Source organism: Mandrillus leucophaeus, unplaced genomic scaffold (assembly GCF_000951045.1).
Source record: "Mandrillus leucophaeus isolate KB7577 unplaced genomic scaffold, Mleu.le_1.0 Scaffold380, whole genome shotgun sequence".
Classification (NCBI taxonomy): Eukaryota; Metazoa; Chordata; class Mammalia; order Primates; family Cercopithecidae; genus Mandrillus; species Mandrillus leucophaeus.
The window spans coordinates 1,599,618-1,623,893 of record NW_012104032.1 but is presented as its reverse complement, the minus strand read 5'-3'; the positions used below and the strand labels follow the sequence as shown (position 1 = coordinate 1,623,893).

Sequence of the window (24,276 nt, the reverse complement as noted above, 5' to 3'; positions counted from 1 at the left end):
CAAAATCTACTTATCTACTTTCCTGTTGATGGACATTTAGGTTGTTTTAATTTTTATCTATTACACATAATGCTGCCATAAGTATCCTGTGCACATCTACTTGCACCACACATGTTTGAGCTTTTCCCAGAGTTTATATCTGGAAGGAAGAAGTTGGGTCAAAGATCACATGCATCTTGATTTTTACTGTATATTACCAAATTTGTTTTCCAAAGCCATTGTAGCAATTTACACTTGTATGAAATCTCCAATTCCTCCACATCATTCCTAATGCTGACATTTTCATCTGTGTCATTCTGGTAGATGTGAAAGAGCATCTTGTCTTGCTTTGCATTTTCCTGATTAGCAGTGAGGTTAATCCTCTTTGCCTGCTGGGTCATTTAGGGTTCCTCCTCTGTAAATTGCCTGTTTGTTCTCTGCCCATTTTTTATTGGGTTACTTGCTTGTTTCTTATTTGTTTTTAAGGGTATTTGCATATTCTGAACCTACTCCTTTTTTGGTAGACTTTGCTCATCTTACTTCTAGTTTTTGCGGTCATCTTAAGACCTCCAGGTTACCATTCCTCCTTCCTTGAAGATTTTAGCACCTGGGTCATTGCCTTTTTCTAGGACCAACTCTGTCTTAATTATTAGTGACTTCAATATTCACAAGCATGATCTTCTTAGTTCTTTGACCCTTTCATTCCCAGTGATCCTATCCTCACCCTGCTCCAAGCCACCAACTTCCACAGTCATGCCTGAGACCTTGCCATTACCAACAATAGCATTCTCCCCATTACCTTGACAAGAAGCACCTCACTCTTTCACTATGGCTTCTCATCTTTCAGCACCCTCCCTCCAATAGCCCAGTTTCTAAATTCTTCAAACCTAATGGAACCTGCTCTCCACTGACTTGTCAGTTTGCACATCTGTCACCCCCATTCATGTCCTCACCTCCTATATGACTGAGCTTAATTCCACCTTCCATCATGAGAGTCTCTTCTCTGTAGGTGTAGTTGTTCCCTTGCTCTTCTCTTCCTCTCTTGGACTTTTCCAGGAAAAAAAAAAAAAAAAAAACCCAAAACTGGAAAAACATAGCTCTCTGTTTACTCGCTAATAGTACACAAGCAAATGATATTCACTAGGGAAAAACACACAAGCATGGTGAATGGGTCTTTCTTTAAATTCATGACCACTGACCTTAGGAAGGTCTTTAGTGCTGCTCTTCAATCCTGCTTCATTCCCTGGTCAATTCACTCTCTTATACTCTTACAGATTATTTTCTTCTCTTTTCTCAAACTTCCAACACCTTCTACTTCCTCACTTAGTTGATGGCCTTGTTTCTTATTGCACTGAGATTGTAGAAGCAATCTAAAAAGTATTACCAATCCCCTACATACATTCCAAATTCTCTGCTTTTCCTTCTAGTACAGTGGATAAACTGTCAGTGCTCCTGTGTAAAACCAACACTCCATTTTTACCCTGGGTCCCATCCTTTCTCACACCTCCTCAAGGATATTGTTCTTTACTGGATCATCAGCATGCAAACACTCTGTATATTTTCTATATTTAAAAAACACAATCCCTTAATATATGCTACCCTCAACTACCATCCCATTTTCCTCCTTCATTCTACAGTAAAACTCAAAAAGATTATCTGTGTGCACCCTCTCTACTTACTCTTCTCCTATTCTCTCTTGCACCTACTCCAAACAGGCTTTCATCACCACTGCCCTGAAACTGTCACTGAGGTCACAGATAATCTCTACTTTGCTAAACCCAACGATAAATGCTCAGTCCTCACTTTACCCAGCCTCTCAGCAGCATTTGACATAATCACTTGCTCCTTCTTGACACACCTCCTTCTCTTTGGTTCTCTTCAAATCTCACTGAATGCTTCTTCTCAGTCTTGTTCACTGGTTCCTTCACTTTCTTCCCAACTCTAAAATTGGAGTATCCCAAGGCCCAGTCCTCAGATCTTTCCTTTGCAAAGACAACCCACTAGGTGAAGTCGTCCAGCCCTATGGTTTTAGATACCATTTATTAGACTGACCACTCTCAAATTGCTATCTCAAGCTCCAGCCTCTTGCCTGAGCTCCAGACTCATATACTGTTCAGCTGCTTACTTGATGTCTGATAAGTGTCTCTAACTTAACATGTTTAAAACCGAGCTCTTAATGCTCTCCCGCAAGCCTGTTCCTCCCATAGAGTTCACCATATTATTAAAAGGTACCATTGTTAGCCCAGTTGCTTAAGGCTCAGAGTCACCCCACCTTGGCTTCTCCTCTTCTCTCACATGCCATGTCAGCAAATTATATCTTTTCTACCTTCAAAGTATGTCAGAACACTTGATTAGCATCCACTTCTTACCACCTCTACACCTGTCACCCAGGAACAAGTCCTCATCCCTTACCTGGGCTACTGAAATAGCCTTCTAACAAAACTCCCTGCCCCTTCACCCTTGCGCGTTTCCAATCTACTATCCGCAAGTAGCTAGAGTAACCCTATAAACTGCACTCATATCCTGCCACTCCTTAGCGCAAATCCTCCCATGATTTCCCGTGCCCTTTAGATGTCCTTGCCATGGCCTTCAAGCCCTATGTCCCCTGGCCTCGCTACCTCCTCTTTTACCTCATCTGCTATGACTCCCTTCTCCCTGATCCCAGACACACTGGCCTTCTCGTTGTTCTTCAAAGGCCAAGTGCTCTCCGGCCTCAGAGCAATTGTTCAGCTGGTCTTTCCGCCTGAAAATTTATTTTGCCTGAATATCCACATTCCAAACTCCCCCAGTTCCTTCAGCTCTCTCCTCAGGTCAGGACAGCCTTCTCCAACCACCCTGTATAAAGTAGCAAATCCACCTACCCACTCCCTAGCTCCCTTACCCTGCTCTATTTTTCTCCATGGCACTTATCATCACCTGACATGTTACATATTTATTCATTTACTGTTAACATAAACCATCACTAGAGCAGAGACTTTGTTTTATTCACTGCTCTGCCCTTAATTCTAGGCCAGTGTGTAGCAGCAGCTCAATAAATATTCGTTGAATGAATGAGCAAATTAACAGTAATTTTATTTAACTGTAAGTTTTTAATTAACTGTAAGTTTTACAGTTGTGTATTTTTCATATTTAGCTCTTAATTAAACTTTAGTTTATTTTTGTCTATTGTTTAAAGTAGGAGTCTTTATTTTCATGAGGAAAACCAATCATGCGGTTATTATTTATTGACTAGTCCTTCCTTTCCTGTAATGACTTGTAACAGCACTTCTGTCATTTCCCAAATTTTCATCTATGTGAGGGTCTCTTTCTGGGCTCTCTATTCCATTCTATAGGTCTACTTTTCTATCCCTGTTCCAATAACACAATATTTTATTTACCACAGTGCCATAACAAGCCAAGTACCCTCATCTTATTTTTCTTTGTCAAATTTTTTTTGCTATTCTCGAAGTTTCCATCTTCTATATGAGTTCCATTATTTAAAAGCAACAACTATTGAGATTTTGATCAGAATTGCATTTATTTCATCTATTAAAGTGGGGACAGATGGACATCTGTATGCTATTGAGCCTTCTTATATACGATATGTCTTTCCACTTAGAGCTTCATTTTGCTCTTCAAAGATGTTTTACATGTGCACCAGCCTGAGTGACAGAGTGAGACCTCATCTCTTAAAAAAAGATAGTTTATAGTTTTTCCATAAAGACATTGAAAAAACCCCTATGTTCTTTTAATTCCTAGATATCTTATAGATCTTGTGAATGTTACCTTTAAAAAACACACACACATACACATTTTTAACTGACACCGTGTTAAATGGCAACTGTGTTGATTTTACATGTTGACCTTGTAGCTAGCAAACTGCAGAAATATCTAACTAGTTGTAACATATTTTCAAAAATTCTATGCATTTGGTAAATATTGAATTTTTCTCTTCCCTGTGAATTCTTATACCTTACTTTTTTTATCTTGTTGTATTGACAGACCCTCCAGTGTAATGTTGGATGGTGGGGTGATGCAGGCATCCTTGTCTTATTCCTGACTTCAGTGGAAATGTAATTAGTATTTACCATTAAATGATATTTATTGTAGGTATTTGGTAGACTTTTATACTAATTTTTAAAAATTTTCTTCTACTGTTAGTTTACAAGTTTTAAAAATCATGAATAGATTTAAAACTATATAGAAGAAAATTTTGCATCTGTTAAATGATCATATGGATTGTTCCTTTGATCTGTTGGACTGGATTATGTCGATTAATGTTTGTTGGTGAACATTCCTTGTATTCTTGGGATAAACTCTTCATGGCCATGATTTATTTATATAAAATATATATAATATATATACTACTGTATATATACTATTACAACTTCTTGATTTAATAATCCATGTTCACCAATGATATTAATCTATAATTGTCCTTATCCTGATTTAGAGTTGATTATTTAAAAATGAGATGGGAGGCGTTCTCCTTCCACTTATGATGTACAAAGCCACAAGAGAACATCACCCTCACCCTAGTAATGAAAAAACATAGACAATCTACAAAACTGTAGCTTTTCTTCAGTCCATCAGAGAGTTGAGGCCACTGTGTGAACTGAGTTCCAAAGAGTGGCGACAAGACCCTCGTAAGAAAGACGTGGCACATGAACGGCTTCCCTTTTGTCAAAGTGTGGGAGGAAGAGGTGACTGCCATAAACATGGGAAGAAAAAAGAGCAGCTAACGTTCTAACATTTTAGTGAATTCTTAAAGGCCAGGATGGACTATCACGGAAGTTTAGAACAGGGCTTCTCAGCTTTGGCACTATTAACATGCTGGATAATGATTTGTCGTGGAAGGCTGTCCCATGAGTAGCAGGATTTTTAGCAGCATTCTTGGCCTCTACCTACCAGATACTAGTAGCACACCCTCTCCCAGTTGCGACAACCAAATATATCTTCAGACATTGCTAAATGTGCCTTGGGGGGTAAAACTGCTTTTGATTGAGGACCACTGGTGTTGACAATGGAAACCCAGGCACGGGAGTGTCTGCTCTCACGAGCTCTTTTCCACGGGCTTTCACCACCTACTAATGAGAAAGACATGAGACAGAGAGAGCCTCAAATTAAAAACCAGAGCTTGCCAGCTTAGAACCAAAACATGACCCAAGGAATCTGTTGTCTCCTAGAAACTCACTTTAAATGTAAAGAGATAACTAGGTTAAAAGTTAAAAGATGCAAAAAGGTATATCATGTTAGCACTAATCAAAAGAAAGCTGGAGGAGCTATATTAACCATCAAACAAAATAGACTTTAGAACAAAGAATATTACCAGGGATAATGAGGAATATTACATAATGAAAAAAAGGATCAAATTGTCAAAAAGATGTAACTTACCTAAATGTGTAAGTGTCTAAAAACAGAGCTTCAAAATAAAGTAAAAACTGACTAGACTAGGAGAAATAGGAAAATCTGTATATTCACAGTTGAAAACTTCAACACACTCTTCTATCAGTAGTTGATAGAACAAGTAAATAAAAAAATCATTAAATATACGGAAGACTCAAACAACACTATTAACCACCTTGACCAAACTGGCATTTATAGGACGCACCTCTCAACAAGTTTTTCCCAAGCACACATGGAACATTCATCAGGGTAGATCGTATCTAAGGCCATAAAACAAATCCCAATGAATTTAAAATTTTTCAAATATATTCTCTGGCCTCAACAGGATTAAACTGTAAGTAAACAACAAACATATTTAGAAAATCCCTAAATATCTGGAAATTAAACAACTCACTGCTAAGTGCTCATGCATAAAAAAGAAGTCACAAGGGAAATTAGAAAATATTCTAATTAAATGAAAATGAAAACACAATGTATCAAAATTTATAGGATGCAAATAAGTTGAGTAGTTCTCTCTTTCTCTTTCCTCCTAAAAAGCTTGTATAAAAAATGATGATCCAGGCCAGGCACAGTGGCTCATACCTGTAGTCCCAGCACTTTGGGAGGCCAAGGTAGGAGGATTGCTTGAGCCTAGAAGTTTGAGACCAGCATGGACAATATGGCAAGACCCCATTCCAAAAAAAAAAAAATTTAAATTATCCAGGCATGGTGATATGCACCTGTGGTCCCAGCTACTTGGGAGGTTGAGGCAAGAGGATTGCCTGAGCTTGGGAAATTGAGGCTGCAGTGAGCTGTGATCACGCCACTGCACTCCAACCTGGGTGATAGAGCAAGACCATGTCTCTTAAAAAAAAAAAAAATCCATTTGTGGTTTGTAAAAGACGTCTATAAAATCATCTCATCCTAGTGTTTTCATTGAGAGGGAACAGAGAGACAGAGTTTACCTATTGATTTAATTTTTTAATGATTTTTAAATTTTCTCCAGTTTCCTTGACGCCAGTCTGTTTATTCTCCCACTGATAAGGCTGCTCACAAGTTTGCTCTTTTAAGAAGGGAGGGTGACAAGGCGAAGAGGACCCTGCGGTGGAATGCAGGCCCTCACTGTGGACACAGCAAGGCCCAGCCTGCTCTCCATGGGATGATGGGAGACTCAGCCTTCTCTTAACAACTCAGCCATGTAAGTGTCCCATTTCCCAATAAAACCTACTCCTTTGCCTATTCTCTACGACATGGCATTCATCCACAACCCCGGACACACGAAAGACAGCAATGGAGAATGAACACGCCTCGCCAGTCATTATTTGTGTATTTTCTCTTTTCCTTGATCAGGTTTTCACAGAGGTTTGTCTATTTCACTATTCATTTTTAAAGAAATAGCTTTTAGTTTTGCTGATCATCTCTATTGATTCTTCTTCCTGTGGAGATAAGGGGATGGTAGAGGTGAGCCGATTGGGTGGTGTTGGTGGTGGTTGGTTTGGCACTCCCACTCCTCTCTGGCAGCCTATCAGGCGTCCTCACCAGTGGCAACCAATGTTCCCAGTTTTTTATGTATCCTTCCAGAAAGATTTTGTGCAGGTGTTGGGAAATGTGTATTTATATACAGACATTCATAAATGGTACTTATGTAATTTTAACTCATTTTATAAAAGAACAGTATATTGTGCACACCGTTGTGCTCATTCCTTTTTTTACTTAGGGGATCATTATGAGTCACTGCATGCTGAAATCCCTCATTCTTTTTAATAATTTCAAGTAGTATTTATATATTATGGATGTTTATAATATGATTAATCTCTTTCTTTTATAAATAGTAGTGCAATTAATAGCCTTTGTCATTCATCATTTTGCTCATGAGCATCTGCAGGACAAATTGTCTTCGTCCATTTGAGCTAATATAACAAAATGCCATAAACTGGGTGGCTTATATACAACAGAAATGTATTTTTTCATGATTCTGGAAGCTGGGAAGTCCAAGATCTGGCAGATTTGGTATCTGGTGAGAGCCACCTTCTGATTCATAGATGGTGCCTTTTTGCTGTGTCCTCCTTTTGTGGAAGGGACAAACAAGCTCCCGTGGGCCATTTTATGAAGGCACTAATCTCATTCCTGAGGGTTCTCCCCTCATGACCTAATCACCTCCCCAAATAAAATTGTATCATATTGATTTGGGGAGGACACAAACATTCAGACTATAGCAAATAGGGAGAAGTGAAATGTGTAAATAAAAAGGTTTTTGTTGTTATATTAGACATTGCCAAATTGTCCTCCATAGATGGTTCTCCCAGTTTGCACTGCCACTAGCAATGTGTGAGAGGGCCTGTTCCATCACACCCTGAACACTGGCTAATCCAATATTTAATCAATTTATTGGATCTTTATCAATCTGATAATTTTAAAATGATATCTCAACATAGCTTATAACTGCATTTCTTTCATTACTATTGAGATTAGCTTTTTTTTCATATATTTATGAACCATTTGGTTTTTTCTTTTCTGTGAACATTTATTCATATCTCTTGCCCATTTTTCCAAGGTTGTTGTCTCTTTCTTATTGATGTTTATTTGTATTTTAACTTTACTTACAAATAAAGTCTTCTTGGTGGATCCTTCCCGATATAATTATGTACTGTCCCCTTTTGTTCCCATTAATTCTTTTGTGCCTTAAAGTTTATATAATCTGATATTAATAGTTACTCCAGCTTTCTTTTGGTTAACAATTTCCCTGTATATCTTTTTTCATTCTTTTATTTGCAGTCTTTGCAATCACTTTTTTTTACTCCATGTCTTATAACCAGCATATAATTGAGTTTTGTATTCCTTTATTTAATCCAATCTGATAGTCATTTAATAGATGAATTCATCTACTCATTTAGTATGGTTGCTGATAAATTTGAAATTATTTCTACGATATTTTTATTGTGTTTTCTGTTACCATCCACATTAGCTTACTAGGGCTGCTATAACAAATTACCACAAACTGGGTGACTTCAAACAACATAAATAATAAATTTATTATTTCAAAGTTTTGGAAGGTAGAAGTCTGAAATTAAGCTGTTGGTAGGTCTGTGCTGTCTCCAGAGGCCCTGGGGGAGATCCCGTTCCTCCCCTCATGCAGTTACTGGTGGCTGTTGGCATTCCTGCGCTCGTAGCTGCATCACTCCAGGCTCTGCCTCTGTCTTGACCTGGCCATCTCCTCCTCTCCCTATGTGTCACTCCTCTGTGTGTCTTTTATAAGAACATTTGCCATTGGACTTAAGGCCCACCCAGATAACCCAGAATGTTCTCATCTTGGGATTCTTAACTACATGTGTAAAGATCTTTTTTCCAAATAAAGTCTCATTTACAAGTTTCAGAGATCAGGATGTGGACATATATTTTGGGGGCCATTATTCAACCTACTACACATCATTTTTGTTCTATATCTTTGCTTCTTTTTTGTTACTCCTTTTTTGACTAATGTCAGATTGCTAAAGTTTTCTATAGTATATCTTTTTTATTTCTGCTTGTTCAGAAACTATGGATATTTACACTAATTTAGTAAGTACTCTGACTTATACCCGTAAAACTCTGACTTATACCCATATATACCCATAAAATTTTCTAATGAAATCCTATTTTTTTCAATATTTCTGTTATTTCATTTAAAAACACGAAAAGGTTAGGATACTTTCATTACTCATTGAATAATCCCTGACCCAATATTCTTTGCTATTTTGCCTAGAACTGTGGTCTCCAGCATTTTCAAATACTCAATTAATTAATTTTGAGCACACACCTGCAATGTAAGTATATCACGTATTTATAAACTATAGACATGCATTGCTTATCAACATATTATATAAATTATGAAATATACACATATGTATAATGAAATAGGATATAAAGATGAAAGTTCTAATATTTTCTTTTTGATTACCAGGAGACTATTTTGCTAACTGTCTGGGGTGCATACACCCTATTTTGAATACCATTTGTTTAGAAATGTTATTTTACTATGAGAAAAAATACAAAAAGTGTATTAAGAAATTTACTCTCAATCCTTAAGTGCATTTACTAAATTATTTTACAAAATTCAATCAATACCATTGCTTTTTGCTTCCTACTTCTTCCCTCTCAGTTGCCTTCACTCAATAATTTAGTCTTCTAGATTATCCAGTAGGCATATTTCAAGCCTTTCAGTTTATTTTCTTTTCTTGTTTCATTTGCCTCTGTGCTACAGAATATCCTGAACTCTCCTCCAATTCACTTATTCTCTTTGACTTTTAATTTGCAAGTATTTGTTCTTTTTTCTAATTCTACTTTTAACTTAGCCGTAGACTGAAATGATTAAGCCTGTGGAATCAACCACTATCCTGCTTTGAATCCCTGTTCTACCAATGATTCCTGTGACAACTTGGGCAAGTTATTTCACCTCAGATCCCTCATTTGTATATGATGATAATAACAGTATCTATTTCATAGGACTATTGTTCTGATTAAATGAAATTTAATAACAATATATTTAAAGCATCTAGACTGGTGCCTGGCACTTATTAAGCACTTAATAAAGTTAGCTATTTTAATTTCTAATTTTTCAGAAATACAGCCAAAGAAGGTAGTTGATCCCCTCCTTTTCTGTTTTTCTTTCCCTCCCTCCCTTGAGGGCTGAAATTTTTATTCACATTTCATCTGTGGCTTTATATTGGAAACATTTTTGTGGGAATATTTCTGTGTATGTGTTTCGCAGGTTGAAGACCTGGAAACAGTCAGGACCAACTCTCCCCCTAATAACTAGAAAAACGACAAAATATTTTAATGTATTTGAAAGCATCAGAAAGCTACCAAAAGTTATTAGGCTTGAATCCTGGAGATCAACAGAAGAATGAGTAAATACAATGTGAAATATACACATAAAATGAAAAATTATACAGTATTAAAATGGAGTAACTAGATCTATATGCACTGACATGGATAAATTCAAAAACATTCGGTGAAAAAGTACAATATGCAAAATATTATTTGCAGTCTGATATTAATTATGTAAGACACCACACATACACTATGCATTTTCTGTAAGTACAATTTTTTTTTAGGTCTGGAAGGAAAAATACTAAATCCATGAGGGTAGTTAACACATTTACAGGGAGCAAGATTGAACAGGAGCATTTGTCCGATGGGACTTCACTGGTATCTACGATGTTCAAACTTATAAAAGCCTGAACTATTTTTTGAAGGCTAAAATGAAGTTAGAGTGAAACAAATAATTATGATACACTTAGCTGTATGTGAACTAAGCTCCATTAGAAGCAGAAAGGAGGGATGATGCCCTGTTCCCTGGGGGGCTGGGCCAGGCTCTCCACAGTCCTGTCTGCTATCAGGAACAGGAACCACAAGCAGGGGCCATTGGAACTGGAGATTGGCTTGCTAATAACAGTTATGCTATGACGGCATATTGTGTGCCTAATGATGTGTATATCCAGGGCTTTGGATTCATTATCTCACTTAATTCTTACAGCAGCCTTTTGAATTAAGTACTGCTATGATTCCCATTCAACAAATGAAAAAGCTAACGCTCAGTCAGGGTAAATAATTTCCCAAGTTACAAACTCGCAGGCGGTAGAGCTATGATTTTAATCCAGGCACATCCGACCCCTGAGCTCAGATTCCTGACCACCCCACTGCAATGTGTGTGTTTGCTGGTAAGCTGAAGTAACATGTCCACACACATATCAGAAAGTTGAGATTAAATCAAACACAATCGCTATGTTTAGAGTATGTGGAATACTTATTCATTAACAAGATGCTGTCCTTATCCCCAGAAAGATGCAACTTACAGAAGCCTGCCCTCTGAGATTTAAACTAGTGAAAATAAATATTTAATGAATGAGAGTAGCTATCTAAAAAATTCACCTTAGGGAACAGATCAAAGCAGGAAGAGATGAGTTGATGCCATACTTCAATCAAGACGTCTGGGGTGAAGTCACATGAAGGCATGATTGCTAAGAGCAATTGGGATTTTAAAATGTTTATATTCTTTGATGCAGTGTTTCTACTTTCTGGAAAATATAGTAGGAGCATAATACTAACTACCTAAAAAGCTTTTTGCATAAATATATTCACACATAAAATGATTTACAATAGTAAAAATGAAAATCAGTCTAAATAGTCAGCACTAGTGAAATGGTCAGGAAAATGGACCTTGCATATGGTGGGAATTATGAGACACACACACTTGAATCCAGTGTAACCCCTTATGCCACTCAGATCCACTCATTCTCTCCCATTATACTGACTCTTATACTATATTAGAGCAATTCTGGGTTTGTTTTGTTTTTGTGTGCAGACAAGACACCCTCACTCCTTCCCTAAGAGGGAGATATAGGTCCAATCAGTCACAGCTGAAATCCCCTGGGATAATTCAAGAATGAGGTTCAGTGAAACGAGAGTCCTTAAAAGACATTCATCATCCATCATCTCTCTCCTGCACCACCCATGCTAAAATTCCCTTATCTCCTACCAGCATTTAGTCTCATGCAGGCTGCTTGCCTGGTAGAGTAACCCAGCCCTTCAGGCCCCTGGTTCTCCCTGTGCTTGGTGGGTTGCTGTAATTCCCATTGACTGTAATTATAGGACATAGAAGTACTGAGAGACATCCAAATACATTACCTGAATTTTGGAAATTCTTTTTACTGATCCTTTATACAGAATGAATTCTAGTTCTTCATGCTAATCAGAACTGATTACCCAACCAGTACAATAAAATAAATCCTTCCTTGGTTTACCTGTTCACTGTGGTCTGTGTCCATCCTGGAACCTGCTGACAGTAGCGGTGTATCTACCACAAAAGCTCACACTAACTGCCTTCATTTCTCAACTCAAACTCTTATGAAGGGCCCAGGAAGCCTACCATGGCTGGTCCCTTCCCCTGTCTCTGCTCTAATCTACTTTCCTGCCGCACTCCTTCTCATTCACTATGCTCAGTCTCACTGGCCTTCTTTCAATTCCTGAATCCTGACAATTCCTTGTGTTTGCTTTTCCTTCTACCTGGACCATTCCTCTTACAGATCATTTAGGTCTCGGCTCCCATATCTTCTCCTCAGAGACCTTTTCTTGACCATCCTATGCAATGCTGTCCCCACCTCCCAGACACCTTCCCATAGAATCCCTCATAAAAGCAGGCCCGGGTGGTCAGGCATGCCCAGACATGTACTGAATCCTAGCAGAGTTTAGGCTCAAACAGGAGTACTCCTAAGAGTCCCTCCCAACCCTGCAGCAAATGCATATGGAGCCCTGTCTGCAGTGATTGGTGTATTGTCTCCACCTCCCAGACACTGCTCTGTTGAGGAATAATGGCTGACAGTGTTCAGAATTGAAGGAAAATACCAAATCTCAAGCAATGTAATTAAAGACAAACACCAAATCTCAAGCAATGAATTTAATTAAAGACAAATCCATACTTCTACTGGAGACATCATAGTGCAATTACAGAACATCAAAGAGAAAGAATGACTTGAAAGAACTTCAAAAGTATTACTTCAGCAAGAAAGAATATGAATCATAAAGGGGAATGAGATGAATCATAAAGGGGAATGAGCAGTGTGCCAAGAGGGCAATAAAACATGTTGGCAAATCTAATAATCGATGGATGATAAATCATAACTATTGAGAAGTTAAAAGCATGGAGGTCAGCTTGGGGAGTGGTGTGCACCTGTAGTCCCAGCTACTCAGGAGGCTGCCGTGGGGAGATGGCTTGTACCCAGGAGCTCACAGCTCCAGTGGGCAGGGATCGTGCTCTGCGTTTCAGCCTGGGCGACAGAGAGGGACCCTGTCTCTTAAAAACAAAACAAAACAAACCAAACAAACAAAGAGTGGAGGAGGAACTAAAATTCTAGATGATATTCCACAATAAAGTTATGTGAATTCCATATAATTCCATGATATGGAAGCTAGGGGGAAAGAGAATGTAGAGGGAAATTAAATTCAGGCAGGACCGTTATGCTCATGGATTCTGGAAGGTCCTCTGCATGGGTAAGGTGTACGCTCTGTACTGTAGCAGGATGAGCTGCAGACAAAACCTCTGACACCAAGTTGTAGAAGGAAGGGCTTTATTCAGCTGGGAGGATCAGCAAGCTACTGCCTTAAAATCTGAGCTCCCCGAGTGCATAATTTCTGCCCCTTTTAAGGGCTCACAACGCTAAAGATTTCATATGGAAGGGTCGTGATTGATTTGAGCAAGTAGGGGGTACGTGACAGGGGCTGCATGCACTGGTGGTCAGAGAGAAACAGAACAGGGCAGGGAGTTTCACAGTGGTCTTCTATACAATGTCTGGAATCTACGAATAACCACGATTTCTAAGTTATGAGCTGATTTTTAACTACTGGGTTTAGGCCAGACAGGCCCAGGCCTGGTTTCAGGCCTGGCGCCAGGCTGCCTGTCTTTGGTTTTATTTCCTTGTTTTTTCTTAAAACAGGTACTGAGTATAAAACCATATAAAACAATATGAGAGGGTCTCTCTCTTTCCTCAGTACCTTTGCTTTTGGTGTCTTTTCTTCTCCTCCATGGACGCTGCCTGTGTTAGGATCCACTTCTCCTGTGACAAGAAGATGGAAACCCTTTGCCCAATGGGAGTACACTCCATCCCCAACTTGCCCGCATTTCTTCACACTGATCACTGCAGACAATAGGGCTCCTTATGCATGTGCTACAGGTTGGGAGGGAACAGTTCGGAGCGCCCCTGCCTGAGCCTGAACTCTGCTAGGATTCAGTGCATGTCCGGGCATGCCTGGCCACAGGGCTTGCTTTTGTGAGTGATTCCATGGTAAGGGCACAAAAGAGCACTGGGCACTATGGCAGGCGGGAGCTGTGGGGGCTGGATTAAGAACACAGAACAATAAGATTCATCTTCTGGTCCAGACTCGTGGCAAAAAGAGTGATAGGACTATTATCACCATGACCTCTGGGAGACACAGGGGTAGACTTCACGCTGTACTTGTGCCATGTGACCAAGTGTCCCATGAGCTGCCCAAGGTTAGAGATAACCAGGTCTATGCACATTTGTGTCTTTCCACAATGTCAGACTTTTACTGATGCTGTCTCAGACATAAAAGACATGAGCTACATGGAGTTCAGCGAGAAGGCAATCCTCCTTAGTACTTCTCATTCACTCAGTTGTCAGAGCCATGGGCACATAGGTCCAAGTCACTCCACAAATCAGTCATTATTGCAAACCATACATAATACTATTTGATCAACATGTAAATGTTATAAATTAAACATTCCACAACAAACAAAGTAACGTTTATCATCAAGAGAGAAGGGATAGAAAAAAACATTAATGAATCAGCCCGGGGCGACCAAAGTAGACAAAATAATCTTCTGGTCTGGCCTGCGGTAGCTGTTGGTCTTGCGAGGAAGAGTCTTTGATGCGGCAGAGCTTTGGGTGGCAGATGCCAGATGCATATCGCAAGTGACAGCAAGACGGTGTCTCTAAGGTGGCCTTTTTGAGCAGGTGAGGTCCTGCTCTTTTAATGGCCACCCCAGAGTCCTCTGGTGAGAACTGATAGTGGAAGAGTGTGCTTAGTTATGTCCTTATCTGGTTAGATGTAGTCCTTACTGATCAGGCAAAATATCTGTTCTCTTTTGGCAAGGTGCCTTTTGAAATGTAAGGTGGAGTCTTTGTCTGAGATGGAGTTACTTATGTCACAGGAGCTCTGTACAAAGTGCCACACTTAAGACCACAGAGGGATTCTCTCCCATGGAATACAACTCTGTGGAGCACGAGTCCATTAAACATAGTTTATATTGACAACTGAGAGGACATGCAGGATGACATCAATAGGTGTGGTGACTAGCTCCAAGACAGTTAGTGGTACCTGTCTCTTGGTATTCACACCCTTGTTCTCCCCACATTGTAACCATGGTTAATCTGTGCAACCAATAGCATATGGCAGGTGTGATGGCATGTCACTTCCAAGGCTAAGGCATAAAAGACATCATGGCTTCTTTCTTGCTCTCTTGAAGAGAGTAAGTTGCTGTGTCTTGAGCAGCCTGTGGAGAAGCCTACTTGGTGAGAAACTGAGGGCTCTTGATAACAGACAGAGAGAAACTGAGGCACAGCCATGTGAGTGACCCTCTTGGAAGTAGCTCCTCCAACCCATCAAGTCTTCAGGTGACCGCAGCCCTGGCCATCTTCTTGACTGCAACTTCACAGGAGACCCTGAGCTAGAACCACCCAGCTGAGCCAGTCCTGGATTCCTGACCTTCAGAAATTGTATAAGATAATAAACGTTATCTTAAGGCATTGTAGCAATAGATAACTGATAAAACAACATTCTTCTAGAACAATTTTAAACAAATGGAATTAAATGTAATAAATCCTGTATAAATATTGATAAAACTCTAAATGTGTGAAATGAAAGTAAATGTTTAATAATACTAAGATATATTCAATAGCATGGTAGGGAAAATGTATTATGCAGGAGATATATTGGGAGAATTTATGAGATTTATTTGGGGAACACTGATAATTTCTCACTCCCTCACCTGCAGGAAGAGAATAAGAAGCTACTTTCCAACATAAACCTATTGAGAGGGAACTTCCGGGGCACACTGAGAGAGCTTGGTGTGTGTTCTCTGCAGCTGGGAAGGGGAGATCTTAGATTCCTGCCTAACTCAGGCCTGAGAAAGCTGAAGTTGCTTGTGGCCAAAAGACAGATGACCTGCATTTCCAGGATTTGTTGGAGGGTTGAAGGTTTTCCATAGAACAAATATTTGCCACTCAGCATAGGGAAAGCCAGGCTGGAGCTCTTTTAAGTTCTTCCCAATAAGATCACATGAAGAGTAAAGTTTGTTGGTGTATTGTGGACCACCAGATCAGGGCTGGTGGCAGAGTCATGGGGTGGCAGCTGGACAAACAGAATCCATTGCCCACATCACAGATCGCGTTGGGCTCTGCTGAACCCAAGGGTTACAAGAGTCTATTTTAGACATCGGCCAGGTCAAAAAGCAGGCCAAGTGAGAACCGTCCTGTCCTGTGACTCTCTCTCTTCAACCCTGGTAGGAGAGGAGTTGAATGAAGGAGCAGAAGTCACTGCAACCTCGTTCCTAGATCACAGACTCTCTCACTGCTGGCCCTGGCTGGGGAGCAGCAGGGAGAGGAGAGGGAGGAGTCTTACCTATGGATGAAGTGTGAAGCATTGATTATTATCTTGGCTAGACATCTCTTCTAACTTTTTTATTATGAGAATTGTTGAACATAAAGAAAGGTGTCCATCACCTAGATGTAATGATTGTTACTGTTTTGCATATTTGCTTCATCTTGTTTTTGCTGAAATGTTGGGGTAGATTGAAGATGTGGTGTTTCACATTTCTGAATACTTCAGACTGCCTCTTCAGAGACTAAGGATGTTTTCCTGCATGCCACAGCAATGCTGTGGGATTAATGATGATTTCTTGGCATCTCCTGGTACTTGTACGTATGTGGGTTTCCTAACTGTCTCTAAGGTATGTTTTCATATATAATTGGCTTGTTCATGCCCAGAAAGAAAAACTGGATACTTAACATCTAAACTGAGGCTGTTAATTTATGACTTAAAGTGACTCAGAACTGTGCCCAAAGAAAAACCATAATAATTTTATTCAGGAGTGGAGGAATTTTATCCCTGCTGAAAAAAGCTGAAAGACACAACAGAAAACCAGAGGAGAATGTGTATTCTCACAATTTCAAAAACAAGAAAAGTTTATGTCTTGTAAGGTGACAGGCACTGCTGGAAAGATGCTGTAATAAGTTTATTCATGTCTTTGAAACCCAGATGTTTCAAAACTGCACGGGAACCTTATGCATTGCTGATGTGCATGCAAATTGGTGCAAATTCTATGCAGCGTGCTGCGGCTGAATCTATCAAAATTTTTAAAGCATACATTCTTTGATACAACAATCCCTTCCTATAAATAAATTCCTACAGAATTTGTTCTGTATGTATCCTTACCAGTGAAATAACAGTAAAAGGATTTGCCTTGCAGCATTGTTTGTAATAGCAGAAAATTGGAAACTATCTTAAAAGACCATCAGTGAGGGACTAGTTGAATATATGGTTGTATATATTATTATTTTTGTGATATATTACGTGTGTGTGTGTGTGTGTGTGTGCGCGTGTGTGTGTGTATGGTGTCTTAGCTCAGGCTGGCATAACAAAATACCATGACCTGGGTGGGTTAAACAGAAGATATTTCTTTCTCCCAGTTCTGGAGACTGGAAAGTTCAAGATCAAGGTTCCTGCTGCTGGGGTTTCTGATGAGTTCCTGGCTTGCAGACTGCCATCTTCTGGCTGTGTCCTCACATGACAGATAGAGAGCTCTTGTGTCTCCTCTTAATAAGCCTTATTCTAGGCATCACCCTTATGACCTCATTCAACTTTAATGACTTCCTCCTCTACATACAGTTACTTTGGGTGTTAGGACTTCAACATATAATTGGGGTGGGAGTCACAATTCAGTCCCTTGCTTGTGGCATGGTATTCCACAACAGAAATGCAATAGAATAAGCTAGCAGAAAGAATGAGGCTATATGTACAGATAGACTGTGAAGTGGAAAACAGCAAAGAACAGGATGAGGTGCTGAGTGCATGAGCTGAGTGCCCACATTTGCCCTCCTTATCCACTCTTGGCCCTTCCCCACCTGTTCCCTGCCCCAGAATGACCTCTTTAAACTGCATCAATAGACTCTTGTACTCTGCCTCAGGTTGAGTTCAGCCCATGAGGTGCTGCAGCAAAAGATCAGAGGGAGGAGAGGAACGACAGGTGATTATGCCCCTGAACCTCCCTGGAATGCTCCTCCGCTGGCTGTGTTGCTCACACTATGTCACCGTGCCCTCTCACTCAACTGTTGCTGGCTTTGGGCTTTTCCTATACCTTGGTAAAAGCCCATTTATTAAACTCTACTCAAATGACTCACTTTATGTGTGCCATCTGTTTTCTGTCAGGACTCTGGTTGAATCAGTACGTTAGCATTTGTGTTTTTTAAAAAAAACAACTGGTACGTATGTTTGGAGGGTGGGGTACGTGCACTTATTTATGCTTAGAATATCTCTGGAAAAATGCAGAAGAAACTAGTAACAGTAGTTGCCTAGAGGGAAGGAAACTGGGTGGCTGGGAATAGGGGGAGAAGAGGAAGGGATATTTATGTTTGCCGCACCCTTTTTGTTCCTTTTAAATTTTGTACTCTATGTATGTATTACTTATTCAAAAATGAGGCTTGATTTAATTATTTAAAAATTAAAAAACAAAAACCTCAGAGGGACTTGGTGCCAGAAGGCTTCACAGGCAGCCGTCCCTGTAGCACCAGGGTACCTCCCTCCCGAGGGGCGCCTGCCTTTCCTGGCAGATACTCCAAGCTACCAACTAAACAAAAATACAAACAAAAGCATAATTAACAGGCTTCTTCCACTCTGCACTATGTAGATGAGAAGTGCAATGTTCTGAAAAACTTTGGTGCATTAGCTCAGACTATATGCTGATACTTATTGGCAGGCAAGAGGTTCCTACTAAAGGCAGTAATTCATAACCACCATGAGCATGTGTGCTGACCACACATTTGTCCCTCCCCTGGTGGAGGTCAGAGCCACAGTGACCAGGATAGAGCCTGCTGGGGATTTTCACTTAGGCCCACCCTCCAATCCCGCTCTGACATCTTTGCCACACTAGGGACTCAAAACCACCGATGGCCTGGTTGAGCAACAGTAACACATCAGGGGGTCAAGCTTGGAGACCACACAGGAAGGCCTTATCTACTTCCTTTGGGCTTGGCTCTTTCTCCTGCTCCTCAGCTATGGCCGACCCATTATTTAGCAACATCTCTATTTTTATCATGCTCATTATACTGCAGTGCTCTTCATTTTCATCTTGTTATTGTTGGCGGGGTCATCCAGCGGCTTTGTCACCCAGGAGACAGGGAAGGAGGCTGCACACTCAGCTCTCTTCCCCAGGCCTGGCTAATCCATCATCTGACAATACATTGTTAGATGTCTGTCTTCTGGTTGTAGGGTGGCCACCGGAGCCTGTCCGTCCTTCCAGTTCTTCTTCCTGCCAGAGATGTCTAGTTTAATCAGCTCCCTGCATCGATCCTTCCCTGCTTAGACAGAAAAACATATCTATATTTTATAGAGAGATATGTAATTGATAGAGAAAACAGAACATGCATGCAAATCCTTTGTATGACTCTTTTGGGGGAGTAGTGTCTCGAAGTAACTGACTGCAGTATTGGAAGCATATAGGCTAGAATCACTCCTGCCCTAAAGAACACATGTTGCTGCTACTTCCCCAGCTAACATGACACGAGGGCTGTGGATAGAAGTCCCCAGGACATTTTTGTAAAAAGGCTACCATAATTTTGCCTCAGTTCTGCAGCATCGCAAAACTGGTTAGGATCTCAAGGAGGTGACCACAGGAAAGGAGTGGACCAGGCACTGCTGTCAGGGGAATTGATATCCATTGTCTCCACCTGAGGGCCCTGCCCCTCTCTCCTCACATTCTGCTCTCCATCCCCATAGTGGAGATATAGGGCTGTAAGTCCCAAGCCCTCCCACCCTGTGCCTTTTCTCATATGGTATATCTGCTAGAACTGCTTCTTCTTATCCTGTGAAACCCAGATCTCCACCGCTGCCTCTTTGGTGAACACTTCCTGGATCCCTACCCTACACCCATCCATACCCCTCCAGCAAATCAAAACCCACTTTCCTCTGTGGTCCCATAGCACTTTGCTCCTGGAATTGTTGCAGTTGGTTGTCCACTGTCTGACTCTCCCATTGCTTGTACATCATCAGATTTTGCTGGGTACCTAATGCACAGAACATAGCTTAACTGAATAGTACTACATCCAGAATGCTAATTAGAGATACTTACATAAAGCACTGTCTTAGTCAGTTTGGGCTGTTATAACAATTGGGTGGTTTAAACAACAAACATTTATTTCTCACACTTTTAGAGGCTGGCAGTCTTGGGTTCTTGGTGAGATCCCTCTTCCTGGTGAACAGACAGTTGCGTCCTTGTTGTGTCTTCACAAGGTAAAGAGAGCTGTGGTCCCTTCATCCCCTTATAAGGGTTACCCATCATGCACACTCCACCCTCACAAACTCATCTAAACCTATTTACCTTCCAAAGACCCCCCACTTCCAACTACCATCACACTGGGGATTAGGACATCAATATATGAATTTTGGAGGGACATAAACAGCTCAGAGCAAGCATCTAACAATTTATGGTTTGCTTTTGGGCCAGGCACTGTGCTGAGAACTTCACAGGTGCTGTCTCACTTAATCCTCACCACAAGCTACAGTCTCATCATCCAGCAGCTAGAAGACCAGGGCTAGAAGAGGGTAAGTAACTTAGTCAAGGCCACATGGCTAGAAATGATAAGCAGTTGGACTTACATCCAAGTCTGACTCCACAGCATTTATTTCTTAAACTTTTTAAATTCAAAAATAATACCTGCATATGGTAAAGAATAAAAAGAACCTAACTCCCTTGAAAGATAAAAAGTAAGTGTCCCTGCTACCCAGATCATCAACACTTCTCCCAAAAGCAATCACTGTTGTCAACTCCCTTTTTCTTTCTAAAATTAGTCTAAATTTAGTCTATACATATACTCTTCTGTTTGCTTTCACAAAGTAGCATATGCTAGATATTCTTCTACACCTTGCTTTGTTTTCACTTTACTTATATCTTGGAGATTGTTTCATTATCAATGGCTACAGATGTAGCCTCATTCTTTTTAACAAATGCAGAGTATTCTATAAACGGATATGCTATAACTTATTTAATCAACCCCTGTCAATGGGCATTCAGTGGTTTCCCATCTTTTGCCATTATATTGGGGCTCTAAAGTGTATCCTTGTCCATAAGTCTTGGCACAAGCTCCATTGCATTTAAATCTTTGCTCCCTCTGGAACTTTTGGCATAATAAATGAGGTTCAGAATCAGTAAAGCATGTGCTTTTGACCACTTACACTCTATGATGCCAAATATCTTACCTGGTGCATAGCAGATGCTTGTAAATGGTTACCAGTAGCAATGGCAATAGTGATACTCACAGCAGCATCCAAGGCAGCACATCCTCAGGGAACGCTGTTGGATATATGAAGAGGCCATTAGTCCACACCATTAAGGAGGGCTACCTGGAAGTCTTCTAACCCTCAGTAAGACGAGGACCTAATAGTCACTTACCCATCAGAATGAATGGGTTTGCAGAACTTTCCTGAGAGTAATTTTTGACATGGGGAGGGAAGAAAGACATCACAAGAATATAGTGATGGGATGCAGCCGAAGGGTGCTGACCCAGGATGGAGGAGCTTCTGAAGGCACACTCTTGGTGATTTGTTTAAGGAACTCCTAGTGAACAGTTCAGAAGAACCGCTGTCTGCACAATATTCAGTGGATGCAGACTAACAGGGATGGCCAAGCACCAGAGGAAATGGAGGCAGGTACTTGTGTTAGGAGAGGTGATGGGCAAGGAGACAAAGCCGGCAGGGGCCACACCAGACATCTGAACACAGAACGGACCCTTTGGTTGCATGACAACACACAGGGCTTATGGCAAGCAGTAAGAGGCTCCTTTTTGGGACTGGGTGATGAGACACCTTCACTCCCTAGACAGTTGGCGCACACAATGCAAAGCAGATGCTGCTCTTCAGCTTCGGAGTTGATGGGAACAAACAAATCCCCTGCTGGGTGGAGGTTGGGGTGTCACAGAGAATAACTGATCAGTAGGGTGTGTGTGTCCCCAGACTTGGTAGGAAGACTTGGTATTAAGACATCGTAATAACAGCTAATATCAATCATAAACCAGGCCCAGATATTAATTCATTTCCTTCTCTCAACACCCTTACAAGCGTACTCCCATTTTACACGTGAGAAAACTGAGTCACAAAGAAGTTGACCCTCTAGAATTGGAGTCATATAACTTGTGTCTATTATCAAAATTTGGATATCAGTTTGGCTCTGAGGGATGCACTTACAAATGGCTGGCTGTCCCCTAAGATGTGGTCTTCACAAGGAGGGCCCCCAGCAGGGTGATCAGGCTTTAGGTCATGCCTGTGCCTTTTATAAGTCACTTGGCCCCACTCCAGGGACGGGCAGATGTCAGTGCTGCTCTGCTCCTTCCTGGTCCTCCTGGATGAAGATTACAGTGAAGGCACAAGCTGCTTCTCTGAATAATGCAACCATGGAATAGTGGGAGTAAGAGCACTGGACAGACAGTCAGGAAGCCCAGGTCAGCAGATGGATGAGAGAGCCTAGGAGGAAGGAAGGAGGTGGTCAAGCCTTCTGACCCAGCTCTGCAGGAAACCAGCTATGGGCTGAACACAGAGGTCCCCAGATCCATCTGTGTTAGGCAGGCTCCAGTAGGAGTCAGCAAATGTGGGGGTCAGAAAGGGAGGGTGTGGCAGGCCTCTGGCCTCACACCAAAGTCTACTGATTAGATGAGCCAGGACGTGCCATCACAGGGATCAGGGCTTTCTTCTGCTTCAACTTCTCAGCAAGCTCTTGCCTCCTCCATCCTGAGAGAGGTGGGCTGACTCCTGTGAAAGGCACTTGGGTCATCTTTCAGGGGAATGCTGCTTCCTCCTCCCTGCCCCACCCCCTACCCAGGGCTAGATGAATTTGCTGTGCTCTGATTTTACCATGTCTCCAGACACCTACCAGCTGGCCTGGCCAGGGACAAGCAAAACATGAAGTCAGAAAAGAACAAAGCCAATTTCATTTAGCAGTCCAAGATCTTGACTTCACCAGCCCCAGCCCCCCACCCCCACACCCATCTCTAGCTCACTGCTCAGACAGAGGGAGTGCCCCTTCATCTCAGAGCTGCACTTGTGAGAACCACAATGTCTTCAGGTCCCTGTCCTGGCTCTCATCTGAGGGGTGCTTTGAGCTGTCCTTCTACCCCCGCAGGTTGTCATGGTGAGTGCCGCTCAAACTCTCCATTGGACAGAGCAGCAGATTGTCTCCATGGTGATCAAAAGGATCTGTGAAGAAAGGATGTTTGGCCTTGGAAACAAACTCATGTTAACACTCCTGGGATATAAGCCTCTTCCGGGGGCATCAGAAGAGATTCTCTTCCTTGTGACACAGTTCTTCAGCCATTCCACTGGCCCAGAAAGCTTATCTTTCTAACGGTTGATGCCATCATCTGTGTTAACATTCTAGCCATAGAGGATGCCAACTCCAGATTCCTGGCTGTGCCAAGGAAAACTTGCAAGTCAGGAAAGTATAGCTGAGATGCTGAAAAGCACCTGCCCTTTCAGTGGTCTGCGGCAGCGCCCCCTGCGCACCTTCCTCCCCAGTCTCTGTGGAGCCTGGCTTCACTCCCACTCTGACAAGACGCTGGGCCCACTTCTTCCTGATAAGGTGTGAACTGATACAGCTGAAAACAATGCTCTTCCATCACCCCGCCTCAAAACATGTGAATTTTAGGAGAACCTTTGATAACAAAACAAACAAGTCTCTACTGTTGCCCAGCAGTCTCTGGTAGATATTTTTCTGCCCCATGTACGCATATTTCTTTTCTATCTTTCATACCTTGAATCTTGGCTGTTGCACCATTAAAGCTCACAGTATAGCAGGGAGGTGGCTAGGGCTCTTTGAAACACCTAGCCCCTTGCTAATCTGACACTTGTACTCCTGGAATCAGGCTGAGCTAGGTCAAAAGAGATTGGCTTTCCTCCCTTTGCCTTTCAGGCAGGAACCATTTCCCTACCTACCTCAGGCAGCCCACAACTTCTTGTCTCTCCCTATCAATACTTGCTTTCAAAGAAGCATCAGAAACCCATTCACACCTGAATGTGGCTAATAACAGATTAAAGTATATTCTCCCCCAGGGAAATCAGAGGTTAAATTGTAAGGAATAATTCTTAAGTGGAATTTAGGCACCAGCTCAAGGATCC

General features: G+C 41.3%; 1 pseudogene; it reads right to left on the bottom strand.

The window, feature by feature from the left end:
* LOC105547212 overlaps positions 1 to 23,777 on the bottom strand; it is a 45,973-nt pseudogene extending 22,196 nt beyond the window's left edge.
* Between the last annotated feature and the right edge of the window lie 499 nt (positions 23,778 to 24,276).